The 11,655-nt window shown below is 47.2% G+C and overlaps 1 long non-coding RNA gene and 1 pseudogene across 1 annotated transcript in view; one reads left to right on the top strand and one right to left on the bottom strand.

The window, feature by feature from the left end:
• Positions 1 to 11,655, bottom strand: part of LOC148144460 (uncharacterized) — a 587,526-nt gene that overhangs the window by 287,702 nt on the left and 288,169 nt on the right. The gene's annotated exons all lie outside the window — the stretch shown is intronic.
• Positions 1 to 11,655, top strand: part of LOC148144464 (uncharacterized) — a 31,827-nt pseudogene that overhangs the window by 19,324 nt on the left and 848 nt on the right.

Here is an 11,655-nt window from a genome sequence, read left to right as displayed (position 1 = left end):
AGCCTGTTCCTAACTATACATTTTGGAATCTGACTTGTAAATATATATTTATATATTATAAATTCACTTATTCAGTGTTTAATATTCAAAATGCAAAATGCACACAGTTCCCAACTCTGAAATCCACCACAATCACCCGGTTCCAGTCCCCTGATTCAAATCCAAACCTCGTCCTCCCAAGTAGTCCTGACCAGTCATTGCTCAATTACAATGCTATAGGTCGTGACATAACCAGAGCTGCCTTAAAAGGATTTGTCTATTCAAGTTAAAACTTCAACTGTCCTCCATAAATCGCTTTTATGTAAGGATAAAAGAGGTTAGTTAGAAACTGATAGTAAGGCAGTCATGACCTGTAAAAAGAACATTTTATTTCATAATCTTGCAAAATCCTTAACCTTAAAAGAAATCATGTTAAAATTTCCATAATAGAAATCAGATTCAAAACAGTCCCGGATCTCAAGCTCCAGGGAACATTCAATCACCAACAAACAAATGTGCATTCACACTGAATCACAAAGGGTTAAACTTTCTACTAGCTGTACAGCTCTTTTCTCTCTCTCCCTCTCTCTCACACACACACACACACAGACACCATGTCTCACAGACACTTTGAGTTTCCCACAACGACTCCTCTAGCTTTTGAATATTTTTCTGGGTGTCTGGCCATAAGTTAGTTACGAAGTGCACCCTCAGTAGCCCTTCAGCTACTAGCCCTTCTGACACGAAGCATGATCTGATTCCTCCTGACTATAAGGTTGTTTTTCATTGACATTTTATCATTTGTTTTTTATCCTCTCCTCGCGTCCGAGGATTGTACTACCAATCTCTTAACATTTTTCCTAAAGGACTGTCCATTGGGGTGTGGTCCTCGAACGTCCCTCTCATGTCCCCTTCTACATCTAAATTGCTATTCTTATTTCCCATTTTAATACTCGGCCGTTTTCTTTATATAATTTCAATTAACCTCTCTGAAGTTTGGTGTTACCTTCTTCCACACCCACTTCAGGGTCCTAATCTCCGCGTGGGGGTTTCCCTTCTTAATAACCGGTCTAAGGCTGGGTGATCGAATCAGTTAGACACCTTACTTGTTAGATTAATCTAGCCAATTAAAGACCTTTATTCTCTATTTTTTTAAGTTGCCAAATCCCCCGTACTTCTCGTACGGAACCAACCACCAAGGTAATACTTAAAGGTCAATTTTCATACCTTGGTCTGTGCACAAATGTTACTTGGTCGAATGCGCACCCTGTCCCGCGGCAATACCAGACAGCAAAATACGTTGTCAATCGAGGTCGCCCGAAATTTATCTTTATCCGGGTCTTATGGACACAAGAGTAACCTGACTGAACCACCACGTCTTAGTACCCTTCGTACCGCGGCGAAACAGCAAGTAATGCTGCAAATCCCGGCCGCCCGCGAATGTGGGTCTTAAGTCCATAAGAGTTACCCGACCAACCCGCCGTGTCTTAGTGCGCCTCGTTCGTGGCAAAGACTGACAACAAAACAAAACCCGCTGCCTACCCCAGTCACCCGGATAATACTTATTTAAGACCTTTTTCTTACCCGGGTCTTGTGCACAAGGGTTACCCAACCGAACCCGCTGTGTCGCGTCTGCCCGTCCTGTCTCCAGGGTCTCCCAGTCAAGATCACGCTCGCCCAGAGCCGCCTCGGCAACAAGGGGAAACTAGAGATTGCCGAAATCAGCGAGGTGAGCCTTCTCCGTTTCTCCAAGAATGCCAAGCGACCAGAGCTTGGGATCCTGGAACACGCCCCCAAATCTTTTAGAAACAAGTTTAATAAAATTTAGACGTGACCACCAAAACTGGAAACAAGACAATTTATTCTACGCTCTTGCAAGAAAGTGCATCAAATGCAGAAGCAAATGAGCAAATTAGAACTCAGGTTAGTGTACAGTTATACCCTTTGAGCTGAGTGAGGGCATCTCTCCAGACTCCTAATTACCCAATCTCTCTTACTGTACCAGACCACTGCCCAGCTGCACTCCACCCTTATTACTACCCCCTTCCCCAGGTTGGCAACCTTCCTATCTGTAAATGCTGACACATACATTTATTTTGTCAAGAGCTGGTTTAACATTTTGTATCAATTCTGTTGGTACATTCCATCCTCGGACATTTCATTAACTTATATCGTTTTGTATAGCTCAAGCATTTCGGTTATCTCAGCTTTTTGGTGAAAGCATAATTTTACACAAAGAATTTTTTGTTATCATAATTACTCACCAATGTTAGTATCTAATTAACCATAATTATACACTGAAAAGTCCCTAAATACCTGCAGGGTTAATAGTTCTCTTGCTGTACCCCTTTTCTGTATGCTTTTTCTATATCTGCAAAAACAACACTTTACCCCATTTCTAACAGTATTGAGCAATATGGCTAGGGGAATGGTTGAGGGCGAGTTACCCTTTGGAGGGTCGGTGTGGACTTGTTGGGTTGAGTGGCCTGCTTCTACACTGGGGATTCTCTGAAGGGAAGGAATTTCTGCAAACTGTGTAGGGCAGCGCAGGCGCAGTGCGGGGTCACGCTGCCGGCCGAGCCCCGCATATCGTCCCGCCCCTTTCTCTTGTCCAGTCTCCCATACCCTCCCCCACCCCCGACCCATTGATGGCGTCACAATGCGTGGAAGTGGCCCTGTCAGTTTCAGAGTGAAACTCCCTCCCTCTGGACAACTGTTCATCCTGGGAAGGCGAGAGAGGGGAGGGGTGGAAATCTGTTCACTTGTAGCAGCTGGAGTGAATCCAGGGAGGGAGCAGATGCTGCAAACTCAGGTATGTGTCTTAATTACCTGGGCGAGGAGGGATGGAAGGAGAGGGTGGGGCTGTTTACCCCAGAGTCTGAAGGGTGACATTACAGACGTTTTATAGAATCCTGAGGGGCATGGATAGGGTCAATACTCAAGGTCTTTTCCTTCGGATGGGGGAGTCCAGAACGAGAGGGTAATAGATTTCAGGTGAGGCGGGGGGGGGGGGGGGGCGGAGGGGAGATGTAAAAGAGATCTCAGGGGCAACATTTTTGATGGAGAAGGTGGTGCAATTATGGAATGAGCTGCCAGACGAGGTGGTGGGTTCTGGTACAATTCCAGCAGTTAAAAGACACGTGGATGGGTGTATGAATACAAAGGGTTCAGTGGATCTGGGCCAAGTGATGGCAAATGCGACTGGAGTCATAGAGATGTACAGCACGGAAACAGACCCTTTGATCCAACTCATTCTTGCCGAACAGATAGCCAACACAATTTAGTCCCAGCTGCCAGCACCCGGCCCATATAGGGGCCAAGTGATGGCAAATGTGGCTAGATTAATTTAGGATATCTGGTCAGCTCGGACAAGTTGGGCCAAAGGGTCTGTTTCCGTGCTGTATGACTCTAATTATCTTTGGTGAAAGCAGAAGTATGATTGTGAACACTGGACTTTCAGAGCAGCTTTCAAAGATGTTTTGCCCTGACTGGGAGCAGAAGAGTTTCACTGACGTGTGTCGGTGTTAATGCCTTGATGTCTCAATTTGCTCCCATCTTCCTGGGGACGTTAACCATTTTGTTCCACAAATAGCTGCATTGCAGGTTACCCCATGAATTGACACACTTATGTTTGCTTCCCAGAATCAGACCTGCTCACTGTCAACTGTATCCCAGTGTTGTGGAGTTATCCAAAATGCAGAGAGATGTCAGTCTTTAGATTTTTGCTTTTCTGCCCCTTTAAGATTCTGAATCAGCACCTTCAGGGAATTAATTAGAGTGGAGTGAGAACAGAGGGGAAGGGAGAGTGGGATGGTGCTTTCAATTTTGTGGAATAACAAAAGAAAAGAATATTCCACAGAAAGTAGAATTCCTTGTTAAGAATTTCTACCCTGCACTGACAGTGATGGCTTTTGTAATCTCTTTTTACAGAGTATTTGAAGATCTGAAGACGGAAGTTTCAAAATCAACAGATGAAGGCCTTATGCCCAAAACATTGACTCTCCTGCTCCTCAGATGCTGCCTGACCTGCTGTGCTTTTCCAGCACTGCACTTTTCAAATCTGACTCTCCAGTGTCTGAAGTCCTCACTTTGACAGTCACTCAATCCATCGGGACCGCAACGGTTTTCAACTATGATTCTGTGAGAAGGAGCAAAGCGTTTTGGTTCCTGTTTGAGTACGTTTTCAGCATCAGTGGGACTGGATGAGAGACCCTACCATTGCAGTGCACTGAGTGTGGAGCCTGAAACAGTTATACGGCCTGGAAAGAGGAATTCACGGTGGGGATAGACTCTGCACACGTTTGTGTGTGGCTGAAGCTCTGGCCATGGAGAAACCAGAGGAATCCCGCCCTGTGGAGAAACCGTGGAAGTGTGGCGACTGCATAATAGGTTTCCATTTCCCGTCTGCCCTGGAGACTCATCGGCACAGCCAAACTGGGGAGAGGCGATTCCCCTGCCCTGTCTGTGGGAAGGGCTTCAGCGATTCCACCAACCTCCACACCCACCAGCGGGTCCACATGGGGGAGAGGCCCTTCAGCTGCCACAAGTGTGGGAAGGCCTTTTCCCAGGCCTCCAACCTCCAGACCCACCAGCGAGTCCACACGGGGGAGAGGCCCTTCAGCTGCCTCGAGTGCGGGAAGGCCTTTAGGAATTCCTCCCACTTGCTGACCCATCAGCGGGTGCACACGGGGGAGAGGTCCTTAAGCTGCCCTGAATGTGGGAAGGCCTTCAGCAATTCCTCCCACCTGCTGACCCACCAGCGGGTCCACACCGTGGAGAGGCCCTTCAGCTGCCCTGAGTGCGGGAAGGCCTTCAGTAATTCCTCTACCCTGCTGAGGCACCAGCAGGTCCACACGGGGGAGAGGCCCTTCAGCTGCCTCGAGTGCGGGAAGGCCTTCAGGTATTCTTCTCACTTGCTGACCCACCGGCGGGTCCACACAGGGGAGAGGCCGTTCCCATGCCACGAATGGGGGAAGGCCTTCAGCAATTCCTCTAACCTGTTGAGACACCAGCGGGTCCACATGGGGGAGATGCCCTTCAGCTGCCCCGAGTGCGGGAAGGCCTTCACCCGCTCCTCCTACCTGCAGAGCCACCAGCGAGTTCATGTGCCATCGCAGGGGGATTGAAGGAATGACGGCCGAGTGCCATTATCGACTGGACTATCAACCTGGTTCCGGGAAATCCCGGGTTCGATTCCCACCGCAGCAGATGGTGGAATTGGAATTTAGTCAGAAATCTGGAGTTCAGAATCTAACGGTGAAACCATTGTCGGTGGGGTGGGGGTGGAAGAAAACTCCCACCTGATACACTCAGTTCTTTTTTAGGGAAAGTAACTGACGTTGTGGGAGAGGATTCACTCAGTCATCCCAGCTGCATCCTTTACCCGGTCTGGCCTACACGTGACTCCAGACCCACAGCAATATGATTGACTCTGCACTGCCCATCCAACTTACTTGGAGACAGGGTATGGGTTGAAATTGCTGAGTGAGGCAATACTTTCTCCAGGTTAAGGGTGTACCAAGGATCCAATTGCAAAGGGCAGCTTGGTGGTGACCGATAATGAAGAAAGTGAGGGGTTGGAGGAAGTGTGTGCACTTTGACTGTGAGCTGTTTTTAAAACATTGCTCCTTTTTCTATGCCTTTCTGTTGGGAGATTCTGAAGCTGTAACAAAGTTGGGTCGCAATAAAGATTACCTGAACTTCATGCCAAGCTCAGACTCTCATTGAGAGCTTTGAATTGCAACAGGTTTTTGTTTTAAACCTGCTCATTTCTTACAGGTGAAAGTGAGAACTGCTGATGCTGGAGATCAGAGTCAAAATTAGAGTGGTGCTGGCAATGCACAGCAGGTCAGGCAGCATCTAAGGAGCAGGAAAATCTACATTTTTCGGGCAATGTTGATTTTCCTGCTCCTCAAGATGCTGCCTGACCTGTTGTGCTCATTTCTGACAGTCTCCTGTACTATGTTTCCAATGTTGTGTATCAGTTGCAGCAGTGAATGAGTGGCCAGTATTGTTAGAAATTGTGAATTATTCAGGAGTGCAGGTACTACATCATCCCATTGTCATTGTACAGTTTCCTGGCAGCACTGGGAGGTGTGGGCTATGTCCATTGGAAATGATGTGGAGGTGCCGATGTTGGACTGGGGTGGATAAAGTTAAAAATCACACAACACCAGGTTATCTTCCTTCTGGTTTATTTGGAAGCATTGGCTTTTGGAGCGCTGCTCCTTCATCAGGTAGCTGTGGAGCAGAATCATAAGACACAGAATTTATAGCAAAAGCTGACGGTGTCATGCAACTGATAAGATATTGAACAAATCTAGATTGCGGATTAGTCTTTCATCTTTTACCATGGGTTGCAGGTTTCAGTTCATTAATATGTAAACCCCAGAACTACTTTTAAATCACCTTCTCGAGATGGTTTAAGGTTTGATAAAAATAGGTGACGTCTCAGCTCAGATACTGCATAAAAGGTGTGAGATTCGAGTCTGTATCCCAATCTTGAATCAGATTGGTTCTATTAACCAAAGTAGGAATTTATAAAATATTACATGCAGTTTGTGCGCTTTTTGAGCAAAATTGAATATATCTGCAAATATAATTCTGCAAATGCAAATTCACATAGACTTATGTGTGACTGTTTGTGCATGAGAGTGTGTGTGCGCGCATGCGAGTTTGTGCATATATGCTAATGAAGTGTGTGTGTGAGATGGAGTAGAAGCTTGTGATATGGTGTGAGTGTTAGGGTGTGTGGTGTCTGAGCCAGTGACAGACAAAGGCAAGGGGTTGCATTTTGCTAAAATAAGGAAGGGCAGGCCTTGTACAGTTAATGGTAGGGCCCTGCATCGTGTTCTAGAACAGATTCATGGGGGACGGGGCAGCGTGGAGGGGTTCTGGTACATAAAGTTAAAAATCTCTCAACGACACATTATCGTCCAACTGGTTTATTTGGAAGCACAAGCTTTCGGAGCGCTGCTCCTTCATGGGGTGTTTGTGGAGCAGGTACATAAGACACAACCACCTGATGAAGGAGCAGTGCTCCAAAAGCTAATGCTTGCAAATGAGCCTGTTGCAGTATCACCTGGTGTGGTGTGAATTTTAACTTCGTACACCCCAGTCCAACACCAGCATCTCCAAACCGGGGACATAGTTCTTTGGAAGTGGCATCAGTGGTAGACAGGGTTGTGAAAGAGGCGTTTAGCACACTTTCCTTCATTGTTCACACCGTTCAGTGCAGGAGTTGGGACATCACGTTGAGGTTGTACAGGATATTGGTGAGAGCACGTGGAGAGGACTGAGGACAGTTCTGTTCGCCCTATCGACGACCACAAGTTGATGGGTGACCTTATTTCGATTAATAAAGTCTTGGGGCGTATAGGAAAGGTAAATATCACAGGGGGGAAAAATTATGCAGCTCCCCTTTTTTACTTCTCTTGGCATTTAGACACTTAAATCCTTTCAGTAACAGCCTCATCGCCAGAGAGCATACTGCGCGTGCTCGCCGGCGTCAGGATGAAATTGCGCATGCTCCTCAGTGCACGCAAGGCATGCCTCGCGACTTTCTTTTGATGGGCCAATCAGGAGCGCTGGAGGACCGGAAGGTGACTGGTCCTCCTGCCAATCAGAGCCTTCCTCTTGTCTGAATGCAGAAGCTGGAACACGAGTTTCGGAAGTTGCTGCTTTCTCTCTGAATGAAGATTGAGTTTGTTCCAGAATCCCTTCTTACTTCTGCTAATCTAATCGTTTTACCACATCTATCTGTAGCGTGCAACCCCCCCGCAGCTGGGTCTTATTACTTTTGCTGATGCAACACAGGGTCTTATTTGGTTACCTTGTTCATACTAACTCCCTATGTGCGTGACCATTGCTACTGTCATGTCAAAACATCTGCTTCTACCAGTCGACCACCTCCCTTTTCAGTTAGTTATTTTTTGGAATATACCCTCATGATTCTGCCTTGCGATTTTTGCAGAAGCAAGATGCAGCTACTTGTAACTGCTTGCAAGCATATCTAACTTAACATATTCCCCCCAGCACGGACGAGTTGGGCCGGAAGGTCTGTTTCTGTGCTGTAACACTGGAATTGTTTTCGATGAATGCAGAAGTGTGGTTGGACTTTCAGAGCAGCTTTCCAAGATGTTGTGTCCTTACTGGGAGCAAAAGAAGTTACAATGAAGTCTTTCATTTGTGAGACAGAAACTGAGTGAGAGTACATCTGAGAGTTTGGTGGAAAGTGGGAATTCATTGCACTGTGGGGATGAAGCCCTACCCTAGACAGTCATTTCTGCTGATGGATGAGACCAGGCCTCAAGTTGATGGGAGTAGATTTAGAGCTGAAAATGTGTTGCTGGAAAAGCGCAGCAGGTCAGGCAGCATCCAAGGAACAGGAGAATGGACGTTTCGGGCATAAGCCCTTCTTCAGGAATGAGGAAAGTGTGTCCAGCAGACTAAGATAAAAGGTAGGGAGGAGGGACTTGGGGGAGGGGCGTTGGAAATGCGATAGGTGGAGGGAGGTCAAGGTGAGGGTGATAGGCCGGAGTGGGGTGGGGGCGCAGACGTCAAGAAGAAGATTGCAGGTTAGGAAGGCGGTGCTGAGTTTGAGGGATTTGACTGAGACAAGGTGGGGGGAGGGGAAATGAGGAAACTGGAGAAATCTGAGTTCACCCCTTATGGTTGGAGGGTTTCCAGGCAGAAGATGAGGCGCTCTTCCTCCAACTGTCGTGTTGCCATGGTCTGGCGATGGAGTCCAAGGACCTGCATGTCCTTGGTGGAGTGGGAGGGGGAGTTAAAGTGTTGGGCTACGGGGTGGTTGGATTAGTTGGTCCGGGTGTCCCAGAGGTGTTTTCTGAAACGTTCCGCAAGTAGGTGGCCTGTCTCCCCAACATAGAGGAGGCCACATCGGGTGCAGAGGATGCAATAGATGATGTGTGTGGAGGTGCAGGTGAATTTGTGGCGGATATGGAAGTGTCCCTTGGGGCCTTGGAGGGAAGTAAGGGGGGAGGTGTGGGCGCAAGTTTTGCATTTCTTGCGGTTGCAGGGGAAGGTGCCCGGAGTGGAGGTTGGGTTGGTGGGGGGTGTGGACCTGACGAGGGAGACACTGAGGGAGTGGTCTTTTCGGAACGCTGTATCTCAGTTGGCAAAATAGTTAGGCAGGAGGCATCAGATGGTGGAGAAGTTAACTTATCAAGTCTAACCCTTTTTCAGGGCTGGGTGCAGAAGCTGCAGATAAAAGGGGGTGGTGGTGAAGTGGGAATAGGTCGAGACAGTTAGAGGATACGACCTGGCTGGTCAATGGGAGGAATGAATCTGGTTGTTGGCAGGGAGGAGGACGGGGATGGGAATGGAGTCAGGGAATGGAGAGGGAGGTTTTTTTTGAAATTGGAAAACTCAGCATTGAGTCCTTTGGGCTGCAGGCTGCCCGGAAGATGAGGTGTTGTTCCTCCAATTTGCGGTTAGATTCGTTGTGGTAATGGAGGAGGCCAAAGATGGTCATGTCAGAAAGGGGGTGGGAAGGGAAATTGGAATGGGTGGTTACTGAGAGGTCTGGTCCCCTCTGCAGACACAGTTGCGATGCTCGGCGAATCGTTCCCCAAGTTTGCACTCGCTCTCCGATATAGAGAAGACCACAATTGGTAAACATATGGCAAATACAGTACCACAACATGAAGTTATAGCCTTGGCTGTGGAAAAAAAACGCAGAAAGGAGGTGCATTGTTTAAATGGCGATGTATTTGACTGTGGAGAAAGTGAGAACTGCAGATGCTGGAGATCAGAGTCAAAAAGTGTGGTACTGGAAGAGCACAGTAGGTTAGATAGCATCCGAGGAGCAGGAGAGCTGACGTTTTGGACACGAGCCCTTTATCAGGAATGATGTGTGGATGGACAAAGAGGCCTCAGCGTCCTTCACCACCAGTCACTGTCATTTGTCAGACAGGTGTAGCAAGCAATCAGCAAGGCAAGTGTATATTAGCAAGAGGAATTGAGTTTAGAAATGGGGATGTCTTCCTGCAGTTAGGGGGTCATTGAATATATTCAAGGCTGAGTTCATCTGATTTTTGAACAACACAGCAGTGAATTTTGTGGGGGAAGGCAAGAAAATGGTTTTAAGACCAGTTCAAGAGTCATACAGCACAGAAACAGACCCTTTAGTCCAACTAGTCATAAAGATGTACAGCATAGAAACAGACCCTTCGGTTCAACCCGTTCATGCCAAGCAGATATCCCAACCCTATCTAGTCCCACCTGCCAGCATTTGGCCCATATCCCTCCAAACCCTCCCTATTCATAATACCTGTCCAGATGTCTTTTTAAATGTTGCAATTGTACCAGCCTCCACCATTTCCTCTGGCAGCTCATTCTACACACGTAATACCCTCTGTGTGTGAAAAAGTTGCCCCTCAGATCTCTTTTGTATCTTTTCCCCTCACCCTAAACATATGCCCTCTAGTTCTGGACTCTTTTCCCCCCGAACGCCTTCCCCGGATAAGGCTTTGTCTATTTATCCTATCCATGCCCTTCATGATTTTATAGGTTACTCCTTAGCCTCCAACGCTCAGGGGAAACAGCCCTAGCCTCCCTATAGATCAAATCCTCCAACCCTGGCAACATCCTTGTAAATCTTTTCTGAACACTTTGAAGTTTCACAACATCTTCCTGATAGTAAGGAAACTAGAATTGCACACAATATTCCAAATGTGGCCTAACCAATGTCCTGTACAGCTGCAACATAACTTCCCAAATCCAATACTCAGAGGATTGGGAAAGTTTTCAAAACCTGCAAAAGACAACTGGGAAAGAATGGAGGGACAAACCGAACCTTTGAGGGTCAGCTTGGAGGCATCAAGGTCTCAGGACAGGGGGTGGGGATGAACCCAGCTATGGGCCACATGCCAGCAAATGGGACTAGATTGATTTAGGATATCTGGTCAGTACAGTCGTGTTGGACAGAAGGGTCTGTTTCTGTGCTGTACATCTCTATGACTCTGGCTTTCCACTAACTTTTGCCACGTCAATAGGTTCACTTTCTCTCTAATGTCGGTGTTAATGCCTTGACGTCTCATTTTGCTCCCACCTTCCCGGGGACGTTAACCATTTTGTGTCTGGTCCTTCCTCAAGAAGCTGCGTGGCAGGTTCACCCTGAATTGACACTTTCTTTTTGCTTCCCAAAATCAGACCTGCTCACTCTCAGCAGTATCCCAGTGTTGTGAAAGATATTAACTTTTCAGGTGGAGGTATTCAAAATTCAGAGAGATATCATGTCTTGACATTTTTGCTTTTCCGCCCCTGTAAGGTCCTGAATCAGCACCTTCAGGAGAATTAGTTAGAGCGGAGTGAGAACAGAGGGGGAGAGAGAGTGGGATGGTGCCTTCAATTTTGTGGAATAACAAAAGAAAAGAATGTTCTGCAAAAAGTAGAATTGCTTGTTCAGAATTTCTACCCTGCACTGGCAGTGATGAGCTTTGTAATCTATTCTGACAGAGTTTTTGAAGATTTGAAGAGGGAAGTTTCAAAATCAACAGATGAAGGGCTGATGCCCGAAACATTGACCCTCCTGCTCCTCAGATGCTGCCTGACTCCCCTGTGCTTTTCCAGCGCCACATTTTTCGACTGACTCTCCAGCATCTCCGGTCCTCATTTTGATGTCAATGTCTGACAGTCACTCAATCCACTTGGGCC

The sequence above is a fragment of the Chiloscyllium plagiosum genome, unplaced genomic scaffold (genome assembly GCF_037043375.1).
Source record: "Chiloscyllium plagiosum isolate Xiang-an unplaced genomic scaffold, Cpla_swu_hap1 HiC_scaffold_27, whole genome shotgun sequence".
Classification (NCBI taxonomy): Eukaryota; Metazoa; Chordata; class Chondrichthyes; order Orectolobiformes; family Hemiscylliidae; genus Chiloscyllium; species Chiloscyllium plagiosum.
This window is presented reverse-complemented; position numbering and strand designations above follow the sequence as displayed.